Below are 25,189 nucleotides of genomic sequence, written 5' to 3' on the forward strand. Positions count from 1 at the left end.
CAATCAGGGACACGGGACCTGCATGCCTGCCGATTGGCCGGTTCAGTGGTGCTTGGAGATGATGTCTCCTTGGAAAAGTAGCCATGTGTGTTGGAGGAAGATCGTCAGGGCAGCTGGATATCTGGGGTGTAGGGCAGTATGTGTTACTGGGAGATGTTATGGCGGTGGAGGTTTGAACATTATGTTACAGACACATCTTCCCTATATAGAATCCAGACAGCGGCAATTGGTTATATATTTGTGCCTTTTTGAGCCCAGTATGGGTAAGGGGCATCCTATTCCCCGGAGAGCATAGAACATACAGGGGCCATATATCATTTTATATTTTCAGTATATGCCCCAACAAGGGCATAATGCACCCCTTATATCTATGGTAATTACGCCGGAAAAAAAACATTTTCGTGGGACACCTACAAATATTAAGGGGCATATTGAATCAGACGCGAAAAGTCCCGTACTTTCCTCTCGCCGTCATCGCTGGTTTTACCTGCGGAAAAGTATCACGCGCGGCCCCGGCGAAACTCAAACAGGCGAAAAGTGCTGTCAGATTTGGGGAAATCAGCCTGACACCCCCAAAAAGATGCACTGACATCTGGGATCACTATAGATACCCCAAATAGCCCTGCTGTAGGTATTTGGGGTACTTAAATGCTCTCATTAGCTGCTAATTACCGTCTTTGCACAAGTGGTGAAGAAGAGCATATAGCGGGTATTTTTGGTGGAAATAACTAGTCCCAGTAATTTGGGGTACATGTAAATGGGGGGCTAGCATGGTTACAAATTGCAAAAGTGAGGTCTTAAAAAGCGTGAAAAATGCACCTCCAGCAACTACATGCAATGAAAGAAACACCTCCCCCATACTTGAAGACCCCCAAAGTCTATTTTGCTAGTTTTTAAGTTTGTACCCCAGCTTTGAACTTTTTTGCACCCTTTCTCAAAGTAATTTTTTGGGCTGTTCTTTAATTTTATTTAGTAGTTTTTACGCAGTTTACCATTGGGGACCTGTCCTAAGGGTACAGGCTGGTCTCCCCCCCCCCGTTGCACCCCAAAACCGCAATTCTGCACTTTTTTCCAACAGCTATTCATAGGCAAAAATTCTCTGCCGGGTTCATTGCATTGCGTTTTCACACCGGCGAAAAGACGCCACAATTGAATACGGGGATAAGCTTCCGCTGGCAAAATGACGTCATCGGTGAAACTTTTTTTTTGCTGAAAACGGCTTTTCGCAGCTAATTGAATATGGCCCTAGGTATCCCCCAGATGTATTATGGAGCAGCGGGTATCGGAGACGGCAGCCACAAGCCCCATCAGTATCTCTATGGTGGATGCTGTCAGATTTACCAAGCCCCCGAATGCGATGCTTACTGCCGATATGGTGGAATAGGAGAAGACGGGAACGCAGACTGGGGAGCCGGCGCTATCTGCCAGCCGTTAGCCGCTCTCAGTCCTGACGATAAGACCCTGGATTCAGAGGACACCACACTGCAGGGTTTAATGGTGATCCCAGCAGCCTCATACGGTATTTCTGGCACCAGGACATAAGAGATGGTTCTGGTTTTGTGTCCTGACCTTGTTACATCTCTTCCCGACCTTGTTACATCTCTTCCCGACCTTGTTACATCCCTTCCCGACCTTGTTACATCTCTTCCCGACCTTGTTACATCTCTTCCCGACCCTGTTACATCTCTTCCCAACCTTGTTACATCTCTTCCCGACCCTGTTACATCTCTTCCCGACCCTGTTACATCCCTTCCCGACCTTGTTACATCTCTTCCCGACCTTGTTACATCTCTTCCCGACCTTGTTACATCTCTTCCCGACCCTGTTACATCTCTTCCCGACCTTGTTACATCTCTTCCCGACCTTGTTACATCCCTTCCCGACCTTGTTACATCTCTTCCCGACCTTGTTACATCTCTTCCCGACCTTGTTACATTTCTTCCCGACCCTGTTACATCTCTTCCCGACCTTGTTACATCTCTTCCCGACCTTGTTACATCTCTTCCCGACCCTGTTACATCTCTTCCCGACCCTGTTACATCCCTTCCCGACCTTGTTACATCTCTTCCCGACCTTGTTACATCTCTTCACGACCTTGTTACATCTCTTCCCGACCCTGTTACATCTCTTCCCGACCCTGTTACATCCCTTCCCGACCTTGTTACATCTCTTCCCGACCTTGTTACATCTCTTCCCGACCTTGTTACATCTCTTCCCGACCCTGTTACATCTCTTCCCGACCTTGTTACATCTCTTCCCGACCTTGTTACATCCCTTCACGACCTTGTTACATCTCTTCCCGACCTTGTTACATCTCTTCCCGACCTTGTTACATCTCTTCCCGACCTTGTTACATCTCTTCACGACCTTGTTACATCTCTTCACGACCTTGTTACATCTCTTTCTGCTAAAACCTTTCACTATCTCAATGACAGCATTATAGTGGGAACATTTCCCAAGTCAGTGGTTTATAAAGTCCACACAAAGCAGCATGGGACACACATTGGGCAGCACAGACGGTGTAATGGTCAGTATTACTGCCTCACAGCACTGAGGTCGTGGGTTTGATTCCTGTCCCGGCCCTAACTGTGTGGAGTTTGTATGTTCTCCCTGTGCTTGCGTGGGTTTCCTCCAGGTGCTCTGGTTTTCTCCCACACTCCAAAAATATACTGGTAGGTTAACTGGCTCTCAACACAAATTAACCCTCGTGTGTATGTGTGTGAGCATAGGGCCTGATTCAGAGCCGCTCGCAAAAAGCCAGCGCTCACTCTGAATCAGGGCGGCCGCTTGTTTTTTTAGTAGCGGCCTCGCGGCCGCTCGCATAGCTGTAGGTTACCACCCACAGCTTATGGGAGTGGCCAGTTGATGGTCGGGCTTGCGACGAGACCCTTGCGGTAGGGTCTCGTTGCCACAAGCCCCAGTGGACTTCCTGCTGCAATAGAGCAGGAAGTCCACCTACTGACATCACAAGTGATGTCAGTAGGGCCGCCCACAAATGGCAGGCGTTCCTACAGGAACTCCTCCATTTGCCCAGCCACCCCGCCTACAAAACAGGGTGAGCTGTCGATCAACATTGACAGCCGCCCCGTTTGTTGCGAGCACCGGAGCGAGTGCTTTTTGCGCTCGTTCCGGGGCACGCGCAGTGTGCACTGGTCCACAATCGATCCGCTTGCGAGCGGGTCTGAATCAGGCCCATAGATTTTAAGCTCCCCTGGGGCAAGGACTGATGTGAATGGACAAATACTCTCTGTAAAGTGCTGCAGGATAGACCACGCGCTGATACTTATGTGGGACCAGGGCCGGTGATCGGGGCTCCGGTGATGTCCTCCCTCCGATCAGCTGGTCTCCCGGCTTCCGCACTGTGACCCCGGCCAGCTGCTGCATTAAACATCTGATTGGGTCACAGTGCAGGATGGGAGACCAGCTGACCGGACCCCCGGACAGAGGACATCACCGAAGCAGCGATGACCTGAAATAAGGTAAGTAAAAGCAAGGGGGGGGATCGCGATGAGTCCACTAGGGGGGCCGTGAGGGGGGAATAACAGTGGCCTGTCAGTGCATGCAGTGATAAGACTGCGATGGGGATTCGCAGGGACAGAGCTTTATCACAAGCTCTGTCCCTGCAAGGGATTTGTAGTATATCCCTGTGATATTGCCTGAATTCCCAATGCAGCCGCTAATATCACACTACAATCTACATTTCTACATTTAAATGCGGATTGTAGTAAATAGAGCCCATAGGGAGGGAATTCAGAGATCACCTTAGATTTACTAATATTTATATATTTAGTCTTATTTGTATCCATAAACGCCCTGTCGGTATATATGAGCCCGAACCTTAACCCAGTGCAGCATAACCACAACCACTTACATTAACTTATCTAACATAAAGACACAGAGAACTTTATTGCTATAAATACCTTAGATCAGCTTTTATTTGAAAATACAAGGGGCCCTGATTCAGAGCCGCTCGTTAGCGGCAGTACGCTCGTTCCGAGTGATGTTCGCACATCTGCGCATGCGTACGGTTTTTAGTACGCATGCGCGAACCAGTCAGTGTGGCCGAAAATCGTTTGTACGCAATATAGCGAGTGCCTGCTATTTTGAATGAGGCGTATGTGGGTGGTAACAGGGGAAGGTACTTGAAAACGGGGGAGTGGAATTCGAACGCAGGCGTGCTTAAAGGTCAAAACGGGCGTTTTATGGGTGTGCATAATTAATATAGCAGCGTCATTGACCACGTCACTTGGTTTTCTTTAACTCAGAATTGCTCGCAAAATAGCGGTTGAAAAAACCAACCACAAGAATAGCGAGCAGTTCATACGCTGTTCGATGTACTCGATTAATCTAATAAATAGCGGACATGACGTATGGTGCGTGCGGCCAGGGGGCGTTTTTATCAAATAAACGAGCGTATGTTTTGCTTGCTCATTCAGGCTTAGAGGTGTGAACAGACTGCAATGTGCGAACGGATCATTTGAATAGCCACCCCTTGTTTTTGAACGAACGACCGCAAATAGCGAACGGCTCTGAATGAGGGCCTATGTTAGTATCACCTATAGTTATTACAGGGCAATTGGAGTAGAATTCATAAAATTCTACTCCAACCCCTAATTATCACTTATTCTTAGTAAAGCAGATCGCACTTCCCATAACTGTAATGGGAAATGTGATCCGACCATAGTTACTAAAAATAAATGTTAAAAAAATATCGGGGATAACCCTGTGATAATAATGTTACCTGGAGGTGGCGTTATCCAGGGTCTCCCCCGGTTACTGGCCTCCTGGCCTGCTCTAACGGGGAGAGCAGAGCCGGGAGTCGGTCCCTGTAATCAGCTGTGTGGTCTAAACAGATCATACACTGATCACTGCTACACAGACCACAAGCTGATTACTGTAAAAAAAAGAAAAAAAAATAGTAAAAAAAAAAAATTACTTAAATGACTCCAGGGACCGGTGATCGGGCCTCCGATGATGTCTCCCCTCCGGTCAGCTGGTCTCCCACAGTGCACTGCTGCCCGGTCATCAGGTGATCGGGCCCCAGTGCAGTATGGGAGATCACCTGACCGGAGGAATGGAGGACATCACCGGAGGCCCGGAGCAAGCAGGTATAAGTAAGTAGGGGAGGGTGGGTCGCGGTGGTCCGCGATCGTGTGGGGCGGGACTTAGCGCCGGGGGCGGGGCTTAGCGCCAGAGGGGGGGGTAGCAGTAAATAGAGCCCACAATCTCAAAACTGCTGGTGGCGGAAAGAAAGAGCAATATCAGACAAATGGCCAAATCCACTGTCCTCCACCTGCTGGGTATATTGCCCTTTAAACAAGTAACATTTTAGGGTCTCCAAATCTTGCACCAATATACCTGAAAAATACCCGGCCAGTAAGCCGTATATCAGGGTAACATCAGCCGTACATTGATGCAGATTGCATCCCTAATTAATTGCGTATAAATAACCACCGTCCTGACGCTCTTTCCCGCCACCCAAAAATGACAAGGAGGGAGGGAAAGTCCAAGGACAAAAGAGGCGGAGCCCTGTCTGACACCGGACTAAGTAACACAAACTCCTCCCACCAGCTATGACCCACTTGATCCTAAAAGGCTGACATAAAAACATCATATTTAACCCTATCAAGTCTACTACACTGAATCCTATCTGTGCTCCCAAATACCTAGGGGCGTAAGCTTGTCCCTGCACATGAAGCGCACTCTCTCCTAAAAAATAAACATCTGCAATATATATATATATAATTAGTAGGACATTTTGTGACATGATTTTGGCAGGATGCCAGTCTGGGCATATACAGGAATAGTCGCTCAGACAAGTATGAAAAGCCTGAAGAACTATAGAAAGTAATTTAGTCCTAGTGACTCGCTGAGCCCACGTGGTGACAAAGTGTCTAAGCTGTGACTCTATGAGGATTCAAGGTGTAAGAGCTTCTTACTGTAGCCCTATTGCCTCCTCTCAGTGAGGCTGGCACATGACCCATCAGTTTGTAATCAATACTGTGTGTCAGCAGGGCAAGGTGCCCGGGTACTGGTTGTCCGCTGTGGCCAGGTGCCAAGTCAGCTGTAATGGCTGCACGGTGCTTGGCCATCCTTTCTTTAAACTGGCGCTCTCTCTTGCCCACATAGTGCAAAACTCATGGGCAATACAGAATGTATACCACAACCGTGAGCTGCGGGCTAAGGGCCAGGTGATACTACATTCTCTGCCTGAGTAGTGATGTGAAACAAACTTACCCACCTGTATATACAGTAACTGCAGGTTATACACCCAATGCAGGTGAAGCAGCCTGTTTTGCGGCTGAGGACATTTTTTGTAGCTGGTGTCTTACACGGTGTGAGATCAGTTTTCATGTTACAGCTACGAGTATAACTAGTCATCACCTTAGTATTATGTAACAAGGATATGTCAGGGTCAGTCGCAAACCAAAGTCCACAACCGCTTGACTTGGGGTAACATATGTTGACTTTTGACATTATATTCATTAATATTACATCACTATTTTACACTACACTAAAACACTATCAACCTGACACCCACCACCCTTTATTGAGGGGGTCCTCAACTCCCCAGGGATAACTGGCCTGGGCTGACTAGCGGTCATGGGTAATGCTTTGGCTGGGGAAACCGGTGAAAGGCTCACCCTGGCTGTGGCATTACCCCCACCCCTTCCCCATTAGAAAGAGTCCAGTGCTGGTTATGGAATTTACAGGGGACCCCTACTCGTTTTGTCCCATTTTTCCATAACCAGCACTAGCTCTGCAAAGCCCTGTGCTGGTTCTTAATATACAGGGGACCCCTACGTATTTTGTCCCCTGTATTTTTAGAACCAGGACAGGCTTTATAAAGCCCGGGGCTGGTGAGGCTTTTATGGGGGGCGGGGGCTGCATTTCATTTTTTAAAAAAATCAGACACACAGAAGCCATCAGGGATCTCACTGATTTGTGATGTCTTCTCTATAACTCGCTACTCACATTTAAAGGAATCCATTTACATAGTCCTTACACTCACCTAAACTCACCTATGTAGTAACTTCGAGCTGAAAAGTTTGCAGGATATTGAATTTATGAGTCACAACTAAAACTCGCACCTTTAAACAATACGAGAAGGTGCGACTTTGTCCTGTTACTAACACTGACACCCTATTACATTGGGCCCCATGTTTCCATGGATACAGTTCCTATTACATTGGGCCCCATGTTTCCATGGATACAGTTCCTATTACATTGGGCCCCATGTTTCCATGGATACAGTTCCTATTACATTGGGCCCCATGTTTCCATGGATACAGTTCCTATTACATTGGGCCCTATGTTTCCATGGATACAGTTCCTATTACATTGGGCCCCATGTTTCCATGGATACAGTTCCTATTACATTGGGCCCCATGTTTCCATGGATACAGTTCCTATTACATTGGGCCCCATGTTTCCATGGATACAGTTCCTATTACATTGGGCCCCATGTTTCCATGGATACAGTTCCTATTACATTGGGCCCCATGTTTCCATGGATACAGTTCCTATTACATTGGGCCCCATGTTTCCATGGATACAGTTCCTATTACATTGGGCCCCATGTTTCCATGGATACAGTTCCTATTACATTGGGCCCTATGTTTCCATGGATACAGTTCCTATTACATTGGGCCCCATGTTTCCATGGATACAGTTCCTATTACATTGGGTCCTATGTTTCCATGGATACAGTTCCTATTACACTCGGCCCTATGTTTCCATGGATACAGTTCCTATTACATTGGGCCCTATGTTCCATGGATACAGTTCCTATTACATTGGGCCCCATGTTTCCATGGATACAGTTCCTATTACATTGGGCCCTATGTTTCCATGGATACAGTTCCTATTACATTGGGCCCCATGTTTCCATGGATACAGTTCCTATTACATTGGGCCCCATGTTTCCATGGATACAGTTCCTATTACATTGGGCCCCATGTTTCCATGGATACAGTTCCTATTACATTGGGCCCTATGTTTCCATGGATACAGTTCCTATTACATTGGGCCTCATGTTTCCATGGATACAGTTCCTATTACATTTGGCCCTATGTTTCCATGGATACAGTTCCTATTACATTTGGCCCTATGTTTCCATGGATACAGTTCCTATTACATTGGGCCCCATGTTTCCATGGATACATTTCCTATTTTATTGATTCCAGCACCAACGCCTCCTATTGCATTTGCATTCTAAATGGACGGACTTGCGCAGCCGCAGTTCCATCCATCTCTGAATCAGGGCGGCATTTATTTTTTTTGAGCCGGCCTCCTGGCCGCTCGCTAAGCTGTGGGTAACCACCCACAGCTTTTGTGATCAGCCAGGTGATGGACCATCGGGCTTGCGACGAAACCCTTGTGGTAGGGTCTCATCCATCGCAAGCCCCAGTGAGCTTCCGGCTCTAATAGAGCCGGAAGCTCACTACTGAGGCCGCCCCCCAAACAGCCGGCGTTCCTTTGGGAATGCCTCTGTTTGGCCAGCCTCCCCCCGGCCGCCTCCAAAACGGGGCGAGCTGTCAATCAAAATCATCAGCCGCCTCGCTTTGGTGCGAGACCCGTAGCGACGGAGCACCCGTCGCTGGCCGGGTCTCGCACATACGCACACCGGAGCCGGCTCCTGCATGAGCATGCACAGTGGGGGACCATCGAACCGCATGCGAGCGCTGTGCGCTCACGAGCAGGTCTGAATCAGGCCCATATAATCATCTGTAGATTATATCAGAATTTATCTGCTAAGTCACAGTCCATATAATGTAACATCTAACGGAATAAATCAGCAACCACAGTATGTTGCAAAATGTTTCTTCCAGCGTGTTGCAATGTATTATGCAAAGCTGCTGATAGTATGTGTCAGGGCACAGTGGTATGTTCTGGGTACACTGCAGGAGCGTCACAGTATACAGACTAATGGTGCATACACACGCTCAGAGTTCCCTGGTCAATTTGAACAATATCGATCAAATCTTTATCATTCAAACCATTCGACCAGTTTCTGGCCCCTTCAAATGACCAAACGATGGTCGATGCGCGGGCACGGATGGTCGATATCGACCAGGTTAGCCTGGTTACTATAGGGACCCGCGATCATCGATCTCAACTCGTTATAGTAGTTTGGGGGTTGATGCATGTGCTGGATGATTGATATCTAATTGTTACCTGATCGATCCGTGTGTACGGGCCAATACAGGACCATATATTAGTACGCTATGACTATACCGGTAAGATAAGTATACTATATAAATAGAATATAAATATACTGGTAGATGTATTTATAAAATATCATAATCCCCAAGGCTTAGGCTATATATCCTCTGGAGAGCGGGTGACCCATGCCATCTGGATAGCTTCCCACAGCTCCCTGATATTTGTAGGTGCAGGATCTTGGGTGCGAATGGACCTCTCCCATAAATGCTTGATTGAGTCCATGTTGGGCATATGTGGTGGCCACAACATTCATCATAACTTTCCAGAATGGTCCTTGAACCAATTCTGGACAACTTGGGACAGATGACACGGTGCATTATCCTGCTGGAATATTCCATTGTTGTGGGGGTACATGAAGGGCTGCAAATTGTCATCAAGCAATGCAACATAGCAGTTACCGGTCTATGACATGTTCAGGTGGGCCAGCAGACCCAATTTATGTCACATGAACACACCCCACACCATTATGGAATCACCACCAGCCTGCATGGTGCCTTGTTGACAACGGGTCCATGGCCACACCCGAACTGTACCATCAGCCCAAAACAACTGGCACTCTCGTGGGTCTTCTTCTCCCATATCCCACGGAAGCTAAGGGGCGCTGCTCTGACCTGCTGGATATGTGTCTGGTACCTCCTGCAGTGAATGTGGATGTGATTTGAGCGAGTGCTGCTTATCTGTTACCATGGAAGAGAGCCAGCCTGGGCCCCATTACTAATGGGAAGCATGGCCTAAGCGTGGTAGGTGTGACCACACCCCCAAGAAGACATTTTTGAAAAAATTCTATTTGCAGCACCACAAAGTGGGGCTATGCATTGGGGAGAGAGGAATCGTGAGCCCCTCAGCCTGGCACAAATCCAGGGGGGCCACGATCAGTGCGATTGCTCCCCCCTCCCACATTCAGAGGAGAGGAGACTGCACCAGCGAGCAGCCCAGCACAAAGCAGCATGTGCTGGGCTGCTGACAGGTAAAAGGAAGGGAGCGGCATTGGACTCGGCCCCTCCAACAAGCCCAGGACTGGGTAATCAGAACCCACTCCCCCACTCTTGGTGCCCCTGCCCGTAGCCAGCCACTGCGCTGCCCACGGTGGGTGGTAATGCCTTCCATGAGGTATTCCCGGTACACACATGGCACCATAGATAGAGGAATGTTGAATGTCTGCACAACTTTTGAAATAGAATCTCCCATCCGTCATTCCCCCCTATCACGCCCTGTTCCAACTGCGATAATTCATGTTGCCTTGCCATGAGCAGCCCAGCCGGTGTTCACACTGACTCACAACAGAAGCAGTTCTGGGCATTTCCAAGATGTCACATTGAAGCCACCTACCATTACCTTTACATACTGTTATCCCATGGCGTTTGGTACTTCAGTGTATATATACTGTATGCTCATATTTTTACATACACTCCCACATACATACACATGCATAGGTATTCTCATATTCACACTTATACATACATACATATAATATATATATATACAGTAGAATTTGTCTGGCACTCAGGACAATGCAACATATAAGGACGGGTGCCCTCCTAATGGTAATAAATAGAGAAACACATGTATTTGCCATGATTATGTCGTTTGTTTGAATACATAGTTATTGCTTCACCGACCAGAGTACCGCCTTCCTTTATTAGTGTGTGGATGCATACCCATGCCAGAGAATCTTTCTATATATATTGTGGCAGTATCATCAGAGGTGGCGCTGGTGAGCAGCAGATTCTGCATGGGGCAGGGGAGATCCACCCACACAGACTAGAAAAGCATTGTGGGAAGATGCCTAATGGCTGCCTTGTGGATAGCGCTCAGGTGTGGGCTGATGGGAAGGCAGACCAGGCTGCTGTGAGAAACAGTCCATGTGGGATTGTGGCGGCAGAGAGCCCAGTGAAGCTGAGCAAGCCATTGGGGGCCAGGAGGCCGGTGTCTGGACCTTGCAGGAGGCAAACTCTCAGACTGAGTGACATTGAGGCAGTTAAGCTGCAGGCTGAAGAAGCCAGGGCCTCTGTATACCTGGAGGATACAGGGAAGGCACAGTGACTGTGTTTGTAAAGCTGAGGAAGCTATACCAGGCCAGAATGCCAGGTCCAGTCCTGCATGTGGCAGGAAGGACCACAATCCCAGAGACTATGTTGGCAGACTAGCTGCTCCCTTATAGAGAGGGTTGAAGAAGTGAGCTTGTGCCCTATACAAGGGCTAGGTTTGTTTGTTATATTCTGTTTCCTGATGTCACATGCTGGAGGTAAAGCATCACCTCGTTTATTTCACCTGAAAGCTGTGTGTGAACCTCATTAAGCACCTAAACATTGCACCCATTCACCCTCTGCTGAGCTAATTAAACCCAAGACATCACAATATACTGTATATATATATATATATATATTAGGGGTGAGCGGGTTCGGATTTCTGAAATCCGAACCCCCCCGAGCCCCCCCGATCCGAGTCCGATCCGAATCAGGCTCGACTTTTCCCGCCTGACTCGGATCTGAAATCGAGGCAAAACGTCATCATCCCGCCTTCCGAGTCTCGCGGGTTTTGGATCCTATATAAGGTACCCACGTCGGCGCCATTTTCTCACTCGGCTGTGGACAGTGAAGAGGGAGGGTGGGAGTTAGGGCTGTGTAGTGTAGTGTAGTGTAGTGCTGCTGTTGTCCACTACTTCAAAGTCCATAGGGGCTGGCTGTGTTGTGCTGTGCTGCTGTTGTTAATAGGGGCTGTGTCCACTACTTCAAAGTCCATAGGGGCTGGCTGGACTGTGTTGTGCAGTCAGTTCTCCATAGGGGCTGTGTCCACTCCAAAGTCCTGTGCAGTGTCCCAGTCCTAAAGAGGTGCTGTAGTGTTGTCCAGGGGGTGCTCTGTCCATCAGGGGTGCTCCCCCCAAGTGCTAAAAAAATAATATATTTTCTGTGTTTGTGAATTGTGTGCGCAGTAGCCGCACGTGCATCAACAAAGTAGTGCCAAGCGTGCGCCTGTGTCATAAGTAAAGGGCCGGCTGGCTTGACCGTTAAAGGGTGCTGTAACCCCCGAAAGTACACTCCAGTCCAAACCAAAAAAAAATTATTTTCTGTGTTTGTGAATTGTGTGCGCAGTAGCCGCACGTGCATCAACAAAGTAGTGCCAAGCGTGCACCTGTGTCATAAGTAAAGGGCCGGCTGGCTTGACCGTTAAGGGTGCTGTAACCCCCGAAAGTACACTCCAGTCCAAACCAAAAAAAAAATTATTTTCTGTGTTTGTGAATTGTGTGCGCAGTAGCCGCACGTGCATCAACAAAGTAGTGCCAAGCGTGCGCCTGTGTCATAAGTAAAGGGCCGGCTGGCTTGACCGTTAAGGGTGCTGTAACCCCCGAAAGTACACTCCAGTCCAAACCAAAAAAAAAATTATTTTCTGTGTTTGTGAATTGTGTGCGCAGTAGCCGCACGTGCATCAACAAAGTAGTGCCAAGCGTGCGCCTGTGTCATAAGTAAAGGGCCGGCTGGCTTGACCGTTAAGGGTGCTGTAACCCCCGAAAGTACACTCCAGTCCAAACCAAAAAAAAAATTATTTTCTGTGTTTGTGAATTGTGTGCGCAGTAGCAGCACGTGCATCAACAAAGTAGTGCCAAGCGTGCGCCTGTGTCATAAGTAAAGGGCCGGCTGGCTTGACCGTTAAGGGTGCTGTAACCCCCGAAAGTACACTCCAGTCCAAACCAAAAAAAAAATTATTTTCTGTGTTTGTGAATTGTGTGCGCAGTAGCCGCACGTGCATCAACAAAGTAGTGCCAAGCGTGCGCCTGTGTCATAAGTAAAGGGCCGGCTGGCTTGACCGTTAAGGGTGCTGTAACCCCCGAAAGTACACTCCAGTCCAAACCAAAAAAAAAATTATTTTCTGTGTTTGTGAATTGTGTGCGCAGTAGCCGCACGTGCATCAACAAAGTAGTGCCAAGCGTGCGCCTGTGTCATAAGTAAAGGGCCGGCTGGCTTGACCGTTAAGGGTGCTGTAACCCCCGAAAGTACACTCCAGTCCAAACCAAAAAAAAAATTATTTTCTGTGTTTGTGAATTGTGTGCGCAGTAGCCGCACGTGCATCAACAAAGTAGTGCCAAGCGTGCGCCTGTGTCATAAGTAAAGGGCCGGCTGGCTTGACCGTTAAGGGTGCTGTAACCCCCGAAAGTACACTCCAGTCCAAACCAAAAAAAAATTATTTTCTGTGTTTGTGAATTGTGTGCGCAGTAGCTGCACGTGCATCAACAAAGTAGTGCCAAGCGTGCGCCTGTGTCATAAGTAAAGGGCCGGCTGGCTTGGCCGTTAAGGGTGCTGTAACCCCCGAAAGTACACTCCAGTCCAAACCAAAAAAAAAATTATTTTCTGTGTTTGTGAATTGTGTGCGCAGTAGCCGCACGTGCATCAACAAAGTAGTGCCAAGCGTGCGCCTGTGTCATAAGTAAAGGGCCGGCTGGCTTGACCGTTAAGGGTGCTGTAACCCCCGAAAGTACACTCCAGTCCAAACCAAAAAAAAAATTATTTTCTGTGTTTGTGAATTGTGTGCGCAGTAGCCGCACGTGCATCAACAAAGTAGTGCCAAGCGTGCACCTGTGTCATAAGTAAAGGGCCGGCTGGCTTGACCGTTAAGGGTGCTGTAACCCCCGAAAGTACACTCCAATCCAAACCAAAAAAAAAATTATTTTCTGTGTTTGTGAATTTTGTGCGCAGTAGCCGCACGTGCATCAACAAAGTAGTGCCAAGCGTGCGCCTGTGTCTTAAGTAAAGGGCCGGCTGGCTTGACCGTTAAGGGTGCTGTAACCCCCGAAAGTACACTCCAGTCCAAACCAAAAAAAAAATTATTTTCTGTGTTTGTGAATTGTGTGCGCAGTAGCCGCACGTGCATCAACAAAGTAGTGCCAAGCGTGCGCCTGTGTCATAAGTAAAGGGCCGGCTGGCTTGACCGTTAAGGGTGCTGTAACCCCCGAAAGTACACTCCAGTCCAAACCCAAAAAAAAATTATTTTATGTGTTTGTGAATTGTGTGCGCAGTAGCCGCACGTGCATCAACAAAGTAGTGCCAAGCGTGCGCCTGTGTCATAAGTAAAGGGCCGGCTGGCTTGACCGTTAAGGGTGCTGTAACCCCCGAAAGTACACTCCAGTCCAAACCAAAAAAAAAAATATTTTCTGTGTTTGTGAATTGTGTGCGCAGTAGCCGCACGTGCATCAACAAAGTAGTGCCAAGCGTGCGCCTGTGTCATAAGTAAAGGGCCGGCTGGCTTGACCGTTAAGGGTGCTGTAACCCCCGAAAGTACACTCCAGTCCAAACCAAATAAAAAAAATTATTTTCTGTGTTTGTGAATTGTGTGCGCAGTAGCCGCACGTGCATCAACAAAGTAGTGCCAAGCGTGCGCCTGTGTCATAAGTAAAGGGCCGGCTGGCTTGACCGTTAAAGGGTGCTGTAACCCCCAAAGTACACTCCAGTCCAAACCAAAAAAAAAATTATTTTCTGTTTGTGAATTGTGTGCGCAGTAGCCGCACGTGCATCAACAAAGTAGTGCCAAGCGTGCGCCTGTGTCATAAGTAAAGGGCCGGCTGGCTTGACCGTTAAGGGTGCTGTAACCCCCGAAAGTACACTCCAGTCCAAACCAAAAAAAAAATTATTTTCTGTGTTTGTGAATTGTGTGCGCAGTAGCCGCACGTGCATCAACAAAGTAGTGCCAAGCGTGCGCCTGTGTCATAAGTAAAGGGCCGGCTGGCTTGACCGTTAAAGGGTGCTGTAACCCCCAAAGTACACTCCAGTCCAAACCAAAAAAAAATTATTTTCTGTGTTTGTGAATTGTGTGCGCAGTAGCCGCACGTGCATCAACAAAGTAGTGCCAAGCGTGCGCCTGTGTCATAAGTAAAGGGCCGGCTGGCTTGACCGTTAAGGGTGCTGTAACCCCCGAAAGTACACTCCAGTCCAAACCAAAAAAAAAATTATTTTCTGTGTTTGTGAATTGTGTGCGCAGTAGCCGCACGTGCATCAACAAAGTAGTGCCAAGCGTGCGCCTGTGTCATAAGTAAAGGGCCGGCTGGCTTGACCGTTAAAGGGTGCTGTAACCCCCAAAGTACACTCCAGTCCAAACCCCCAAAAAAATTATTTTCTGTGTTTGTGAATTGTGTGCGCAGTAACCGCATGTGCATCAACAAAGTAGTGCCAAGCGTGCGCCTGTGTCATAAGTAAAGGGCCAGCTGGCTTGACCGTTAAAGGGTGCTGTAACCCCCAAAGTACACTCCAGTCCAAACCAAAAAAAAAATTATTTTCTGTGTTTGTGAATTGTGTGCGCAGTAGCCGCACGTGCATCAACAAAGTAGTGCCAAGCGTGCGCCTGTGTCATAAGTAAAGGGCCGGCTGGCTTGACCGTTAAAGGGTTCTGTAACCCCCAAAGTACACTCCAAACCAAAAAAATATATATTTTCTGTGTTTGTGACTTGTGTGCACTGTGGCTGCAAGTGCATCAACAAAGGAGCAGCGCCAAGCGTGCGCCTGTGTCCCATAAGTAAAGAGCCGGCTGGCTCATTTCTTAAAGGGTGGTGTAACCCACAAAGTGCACTACTCTCCAGCAAAAATAAAAAAATATTTTCTGTGTTTGTGTGCGCTTTAGCAGCACGTATATATATCAATATAACATAAATGGAGGACCAAACTTTCTCTGATAAAAATAAAATAGGGAAAGATCAAGAACCACTTCCTACTAGTGCTGTTGCTGCTGCTGGGAGTTGTTCATCATCCCAGAGAGGAAGTAGGAACCTCACTACTTTTACTAAACAATTGACCCTCCAACAGTCCCTAGCGATGAGGATGAAGTACGACAGCAGTCATCCTGAAGCAAAACGTATAACTGAGGCCTTGACTGCTATGTTGGTGTTAGACGTGCGTCCGGTATCCGACATTAGTGCAGTGGGATTTAGACAATTGATGGAGGTAGTGTGTCCTCGGTTCCAAATCCCGTCTAGATTCCACCTGCATCCTCAAAGCAGCAGCGACAAGCGTGCGTCTGTCTGTTAAAGGGTGGTGACACCCTCAAAGTGTGCTACACAAACAATTAAAATATTGTTCTTTTTTTTTCTGTCTTTGTGAAATGTGTGGGATGTAGCCGCACCTGCATCCTTAAAGCAGCAGCGACAAGCGTGCGTCTGTCTGTTAAAGGGTGGTGATACCCTCAAAGTGTGCTACACAAACAATTAAAATATTGTTCTTTTTTTTCTGTCTTTGTGAATTGTGTGGGCTGTAGCCGCACTTGCATCCTCAAAGCAGCAGCGACAAGCGTGCGTCTGTCTGTTAAAGGGTGGTGTAACTCACGAAGTGCTCCAAAAAATAAAAAACTATTTTTTTAATGTGTTTGTGACTTGTGTGCGATGTAGCCGCACTTGCATCCTCAAAGCAGCAGCGACAAGCGTGCGTCTGTCTGTTAAAGGGTGGTGACACCCTCAAAGTGTGCTACACAAACAATAAAAATATTCTTCTTTTTTCTGTCTTTGTGAATTGTGTGGGCTGTAGCCGCACCTGCATCCTTAAAGCAGCAGCGACAAGCGTGCGTCTGTCTGTTAAAGGGTGGTGACACCCTCAAAGTGTTCTACACAAACAATTAAAATATTGTTCTTTTTTTTCGGTCTTTGTGAAATGTGTGGGCTGTAGCCGCACCTGCATCCTTAAAGCAGCAGCAACAAGCGTGCGTCTGTCTGTTAAAGGGTGGTGTAACTCTCAAAGTGCTCCAAAAAATAAAAAACTATTTTTTTTGTGTTTGTGACTTGTGTGCGATGTAGCCGCACTTGCATCCTCAAAGCAGCAGCAACAAGCGTGCGTCTGTCTGTTAAAGGGTGTTGACACCCTCAAAGTGTGCTACACAAACAATAAAAATATTCTTCTTTTTTCTGTCTTTGTGAATTGTGTGGGCTGTAGCCGCACTTGCATCCTCAAAGCAGCAGCGACAAGCGTGCGTCTGTCTGTTAGAGGGTGGTGTAACCCTCAAAGTGTGCTCCACAAACAATAAAAATATTCTTTTTTTTTTTCTGTCTTTGTGAATTGTGTGGGCTGTAGCCGCACTTGAATCCTCAAAGCAGCAGCGACAAGCGTGCGTCTGTCTGTTAAAGGATTACATCGGTGACAGCATCCAAGTAGGCATGTCAGACAGTCCGTACCTGTACTGGCAGGAAAAAGAAGCAATTTGGAGGTCCCTGTACAAACTGGCTCTATTTTACCTGAGTTGCCCCCCCTCCAGTGTGTACTCCGAAAGAGTGTTTAGTGCAGCCGGGAACCTTGTTAGCGAAAGGCGTAGGAGGTTGCTTCCACAAAATGTGGAGAAGATGATGTTCATAAAATGAATGATCAACTCTTCCAGGGAGACCAGCCTCCAGAACGTACAGAGGGACCTGTGGTTCCAGCAGGGACGAATTAATACTCTGTGAGGATGAGGATGTACATAACACTGAAGAGGGTGAGGAATCTGTGGATGAGGAGGATGAGGACGACTTCTTGCCTCCGTAGAGCCAGTTTGTGCAGGGACAGATTAATTGCCAGCTTGTTTTGTGGGGGCCCAAACGAACCAATCATTTCAGCCACAGTTGTGTGGCAGACCCTGGCGCTGAAATGATTGGTTTGTTAAAGTGTGCATGTCCTGTTTATACAACATAAGGGTGGGTGGGAGGGCCCAAGGACAATTCCATCTTGCACCTCTTTTTTTTCTTTGCATTATGTACAGTTTGGGGCCTAGTTTTTCAATGCCATCCTGTCTGCCACTGCAGTTTCACGCCTAGATGGGTCACGTGTTTGTGCCGCCCACTCGTGTCGCTTAGCATAGTCATCCAGCTACCTCGGTGCAACCTTTTGGACATAAAAACACTATTGTGAGGTGTGAGGTATTCAGAATAGACTGGAAATGAGTGGAAATTAAGGTTATTGAGGTTAATAATAGCATAGGAGCAGAAAAACCTACAAATTCTGTGATTTTAGCTGTTTTTATGCTTTTTTTCAAAAAAATACAGATCCAAAACACAAAACCCAGAACCCAAAACACGGAAGGGTGGTTTTGGCAAAACCAATCCAGATCCAAAACACGAAGAAAGATCCAGATCCAAAACCAAAACACAAAACACGAAAAGTGGCCGGTGCACACCCCTAATATATATATATATATATATATATATATAAATATATATGTATTCACACTTGTACACACACACATATATATTATATATATATATATGTATATAGGTATACTCACTTATACATACATACATACATACATACATATATATATATATACATACAGTGCATCTGGAAAGTATTCACAACGCTTCACTTTTTCCACATTTTGTTATGTTACAGCCTTATTCCAAAATGGAATAAATAAATGTTTGTCCTCAAAATTCTACACACAATACCCCATAATGATGATGTGTAAAAAATATTTTTGCGATTTTTGCAAAATTAAAAAAAATATAATAAATAAGAAATCACATGTACATAAGTAGTCACAACCTTTGCTCAATACTTTGATGATGTACATTTGGCAGCAATTACAGCCTCAAGTATTTTTGTATATGATGCCACAAGCTTGGCACACCTATCTTTGGGCAGTTTCGCCCATGCCTCTTTCAGCACCTCTCAGGCTCTATCAGGTTGGATGGGAAGCGTTGGTGCACGGCCATTTTCACATCTCTCCAGAGATGTTCAATCGGATTCAAGTCTGGGCTCTGGCTGGGCCACTCAAGTACATTCAGAGAGTTATCCTGAAGCCACTCCTGTGATATCTTGGCTGTGTGCTTAGGGTCGTTGTCCTGCTGAAAGATGAACCGTCGTCCCAGTCTGAGGTCAAGAGCGCTCTGGAGCAGGTTTTGATCCAGGATGTCTCTTTACATTGCTGCATTCATCTTTCCCTCTATCCTGACTAATCTCCCAGTTCCTGCCACTGAAAAACATCCCAACAGCATGATCATGCCACCACCATGCTTCATTGTAGGGATGGTATTGGCCTGGTGATGAGCGGTGCCTGGTTTCCTCCAAACATAACGCCTGGCATTCACACCAAAGAGTTCAATCTTTGTCTCATCACGGTCTGAGAGTCCTTCAGGTGCATTTTGGCAAACTCCAGGTGGGCTGTCATGTACTTTTTACTAAGGAGTGGCTTCCGTCTGGCCACTATACCATACAGGCCTGATTGGTGGATTGCTGCAGAGATGGTTGTCCTTCTGGAAGGTTCTCCTCTCTCCACAGAGGAATGCTGTAGCTCTGACAGAGTGACTATTGGGTTCTTAGTCACATCCCTGACTAGGGCCCTTCTAGCCCAATCGCTCAGTTTAGACGACCAGCCAACTCTAGGAAGAGTCCTGGTGGTTCCGAACTTCTTCCATTTATGGATGATAGAGGCCACTGTGCTCATTGGGACCTTCAAAGCACCGGATAGTTTTCTGTACCCTTCCCCAGATTTTTGCCTTGAGATAATCCTGTCTCGGAGGTCTACAGACAATTCCTTGGACTTCATGCTTGGTTTGTGCTCTGACATGCACTGTCAAGTGTGGGAACTTATATAGACAGGGGTATGCCATTCAGAATACTGTCCAATCAACTGAATTTATCACAGGTGGAGTCCAATTATGCTGTAGGAACATCTCAAGGATGATCAGTGGAAACAGGATGCACCTGAGCTCAATTTTGAGCTTCATGGCAATGGCTGTGAATACTTATGTACATGTGATTTCTTAGTGTTTCTTTTTTTATTAAATTTGCAAAAATCTCAAAAAATATTTTTACATGTGGTCATTATGGGGTATTGTGTGTAGAATTTTTAGGACAAAAATGAATTTATTCCATTTTGGAATAAGGCTGTAACATAACAAAATGTGGAAAAAGTGAAGCGTAGTTAATACTTTTCGGATGCACTGTATGTGTATATATATATATATATATATAGGTATTCTCACTTGTACATACATATATATGCTGTAGGTATTCTCACTCACACGTATACGTATGTACAAACAAATAAATATGTACTCTGTACATACATATACACATACATATGTACACCCACATACATACACATAGATATGCACATATACATACATACAAACATAGGTATGTACACACACATACATACAAACATAGATATGTACACACATACATACACACATACATACATATGTACACACACACATACACACTCATACATATGTACACACATATATACACACATACATACACACATAGATATGTACACACACACATAGATACTGTATGTTCACACACATAGATATATACACACACATGCATACACACATAGATATGTACGCACGCTTACATATACACACACATAGATATGTACACACTATTGATACCTAATTTAAACCTCTATGCAATCCTACCTATACCTTCTAAAATTCTCGCAAATTAGCGTAATGAGTCGCACAGTAAATAAATGCCTTCAGACTTTGAATGTGGTTCCAAAGCACAAAAAGTTATTCAATATAAAAACAGATGGTTACATGCTGTGATCTAAGGACAATTAGCGCAAATAAATCATACAGACCCAAGGTACAGTTGTTACATACGCACGCGCTCTGGGCCCAGATACCGGCATCAGCATTAGAAACCTCCGTCAACAGCACAGCAAGAAGACTCTCGATTGGGGTCAGAGAGCGCACATATATACTCTTACAGGAATAGGCAATACAATAGGCAAGCTTGGCATGATTCCACTGGTTCTTCTTAAAGGTGTTTCTGTTACAGGATAGTTCATTGGACAGTTTCAAATGGACACAAACAGCCTCCAACTGTCCTTTGTGTCCTTTTTCCCGCTGCATGCTAATCTAAGCTGCTAACATTAGAGAGTACATTATAATGTTTTAAATCTCTATAGTCCATAGTTTGCAGACGCATGTTCCGATCCTCTCACCGATGATACTGGAAATCTGTGGAGACACAGTGGATCAGTACAACACCAGACATGGTCTGCTTACCGTGTACTAAACCTTAGATATCAAATAACCTTTATTACACAACATTAATAATCACTGAATAAACCTTGAATATTACACTTTAATACTAGGGAACCTTTTATGTAAGTGTGCAGTGTGCAAGTATTGGGGAATTGGGAAAAGACGCTAGTTAGCGTTGTGCGACTATATGTTTTGTGGAGTAGATTATGGTGCGTAATTTGCAGGGATAATTATTTTATATGTTTTACTGACTGTCTGTATTTACATGGTGAGGACTTTTAACTTCTTTCTATTGCATGGGAATCGTACAACGCTAAATATTAGCATTGCCGTATGTACTTATAATGGTGATTTTCACTAAAAATGGTGCTGTGCGACCAGTCGCAAAATGGAGTCTCATTGCCATTGGCGTCGTGCAGATCTACTTTTAAACCGATCCTGTCTCAGCCAATTATTCGGCTTCGACAGTCCACCCATTGATAGCAAACATCATGCTATCATACTCTGATTTTTTTTTTTTAAATTATCTTAGGCTTACATTATGACATATTATTTAATGTTATATTATGGCATGGCACAAGGTGGTTCTTAATTCATCAATAATGTGTCTCTAGGAGGGGACATAAAACTACCCTTATACGCACACCGCGGATCTTGGGAGATCATGGGAAGGATGTGGGGATGCACCAATCCTGTAAAGGAAGTCTTGAGGGGGAATAGGGACTTACATTATTCAACAATAACATTTTAATAACACATGTTATGCATGTCTAAATATTATACATTATATGATAGTATTTCCTAGTTCAGGGTTTTAATGCAGTCCTACATTTACCTCAGTATTCATATTGTTACCACTAACCACCATCATGATTTCATTCCTTTGCTTCACCTTATCTTTACATTTTCCACATTTTAAAACAATAGGAACACACCTGACACATATGCCAATTACTATGATGACACCCAGTATAAAGATCAGTAGTTTACCTATGCTCGCAATCATTTCCTGGATCCACTCTCCTAGACCTGAGAACCATTTCACTGGGTTCAACCATGAAACCCATTCCTCTACCTTCTCCTCTACTTCAGCCACTGAAGCATTATGGGTCTTTCAAAATTCCCATTTTAGCTGCAGAATTTCATCCATCTTCCAGTCTATCACCTACTTGGGATCGATGGTATCGTTTGCAATGTATGTGCAACACTTTACTCCAAATTGGGTGGCCAAAGTTACGCAATACCCTCCAGTGACAGCTGTTAAATAATTTAATACTAGTCTGTGTTGCACGAGTTCTTTCTTGTACGCTTGCACCTCCCTACCTGTATACCTGAATGTGTCATCATACATCTCAGTGATATTATCTATTCATTTAGCAAGATCTTGGATATATCTAAAATTGAGTGTACCCCGAGTGATCCTGGTGGGATCCAATGCTACTAAAACTTGAAAGCCAGTTGTCTCACTAATTAACTGTGTGGCTTTATGCACATCACCAGGTATCATATTTCTTTTGTCTCTGTGTTCATACTGTGTGTGAAGATATGGTGATGGTGTGTTTTTATGAATACCAAGCATTTCAACATGTGTGAGGGTCATAACTTCTGGAATTACTCTTCCCAAATAATACAAACCTTCGGAACTTGGAGAGAGACACTAATACGCTTTCCTTCCACATATAAAATATACATCATTGGGGAGAACATAAGGAATTATTGTCGTACACATTTCTCTGGCAAGTGATCCTACTTCAGGATTGTCCCATTTGACTCATACAAGTTTTGGGTTGTAATATCTTGGCACAATACCCTTCTGGTACCCTACCAATCATTTCTTTGGTGGGACTCAGTGTATGTTTATACCGGAAGTGTCTTCCACTCTACCTAATTGTGCATAACAGTTCATAATTCATAGGCTCACGATCTGCTCTTAGTGAGAAGGTCATCGTCTGATTATTCCCAGTCACCTCCCAACTTCCTGGTTCATTGGAGTTGGTGATGTTTAAACATAAAAGTGATTTATCTACTTGGTACTGGTGGAGTTTAAAATGGGGTTGTTTGGTATTAAGAAATTTTCCATCTAGTGCATGCCCTCTTTGTGATTCTATAATTTCAGAGACATTTAATGGGAATGGCACTAATCCTACATTATGCTGTCCTTGGGGCACGTGAGAACACACCCAACAGTCAGTTTGTTTTAAAATTTTGCCCACCATGGTGTGATAATCCTCTAAAAGATACCCACCCCAATACTTACTATACTTGGGTTGACACCATTGGATGCATCTCTCATCAATTACGGACCCACAGAACTCACACATACAATAATCCTCAGACGATAAACCTTCACACTGTCTCCGAGTATCCAAAATAAAAGATCTCTTAACAATTACAGTACTAAGATTGGTCAAACACTCCCCTGATTGGCATAGCACTCCTCCTTTCGACTCCACTCCATCAATACTGCCTTTAGCTCCCATCTCCTCTATCAGTCCCCCGTCACAGAAACCAGAAATCCCCGAACAAACCAGGATGATGGAAACTCTGGTAGAGAATACAAAAATGAACACAGCAGACCAGTCCATTGCCGTAGCAAGGACCTGCAAATTTCTTTAGTTCATATATCTCACTGCAACCTTTTAACCCTCCCGGAACAAGCTCGCGATCGACAGGTCCACGTTATCAGCCTCGTCTCCGTCTTATTTCTCCACCGGTTGGTTGACCTTCTTGCAGTGAGTGGAATGGATCCAGGTATCTCTCTCGGCCACCTTCAAAGATGTGTTACTTGTCAGCAACACCTGATACGGACCTTCCCACCGATCAGTCAAACAACCAGAACGCAAGAAATTTCTGATCATAACAAATTCTCCAGGTTCAACATCATGACAGTTTGTTTCAGGCATATCATGGGACAACAATTTCAGTTTCTGCTGTTGCTGTTTTAACTTTTTACTCATTGTTATAAGATACCTTACAGTTACCTTGTTGTTACCTTTCAAATCTTCCTGCGGACTTATAATCAAATGAGGTTGTCATGAGGGGGACAGATTTAGAGGGGGTCTAGGAGTGGTCCTTATGCTATGTAGGACCAACTGTAATGCTTCTGGCCATCCTAGTCCAGTCTCTGCCATGATCTCACTTAATTTATTTTTAACAGTACTGTTCATCCTCTCCACCTTGGCACTGGCTTGCGGTTGGTAGGGGGTATGAAGTCGACTATTAATACACATCAGTTTACACATATTTTGAAAAACATCACCTGTGAAATGAGTGCCCCTGTCACTCTCGATAATTTTAGGGATACCGTATCTGCACACAAACTCCTGAACAATTTTCTTGGCAGTGAACGCAGCAGTTTTAGTGGCAGCTGGGTATGCCTCAACCCAATTGGAAAACACATCAGTGCACACCAATACATACTTGATATTCCTGCAGTGTGGTAATTGGATGAAATCAATTTGTATTACCTGGAAAGGTCCGTCAGTCAGAGGAATGTGAGATGGTTCGGTAGGGATCGTTTTCCCAATGTTTTTCCTTAAGCAGGTCAGACTGGACATTGCTCTCTTTTCCGCGAGAAAAAAAACCTGGTGCGTACCAATATGCTCTCACCAATTTACACATACCTTGCTTTCCCAAATAAGTCAGGCCATGTGCTGCTTCAACCAGGCTGGGGTAATATGCCTCGGGAGCTACTGGCTTACCTTGTCCATCTCTCCAGAGTCCAGAGGACTCTTGCCCACATCCCTTGGACCTCCAGACTGACTTTTCCTGGAGAGAACACACATTTTGCATCTCAATTAATTTCAGCATATCAATTGTTTAAAAAGTCATGATTTGTCCAGTTGGTACACTCATTTTTAACCCTGCTGCCCATTTTGCAGCTTCGTCTGCCCTGTTGTTGCCCAGTGACACCGGATCATCCTCACATGTATGGGCTTTACACTTAATTACTGCCACTGCCTTTGGCAATTGGATTGTTGTTAATAGTCCTTTTATATGTTTGGAATGTGCAATTGGTGTGCCTGC

Source organism: Taudactylus pleione, unplaced genomic scaffold (genome assembly GCF_031769625.1).
Source record: "Taudactylus pleione unplaced genomic scaffold, aTauple2 ptg000429l, whole genome shotgun sequence".
Lineage (NCBI taxonomy): Eukaryota > Metazoa > Chordata > Amphibia > Anura > Myobatrachidae > Taudactylus > Taudactylus pleione.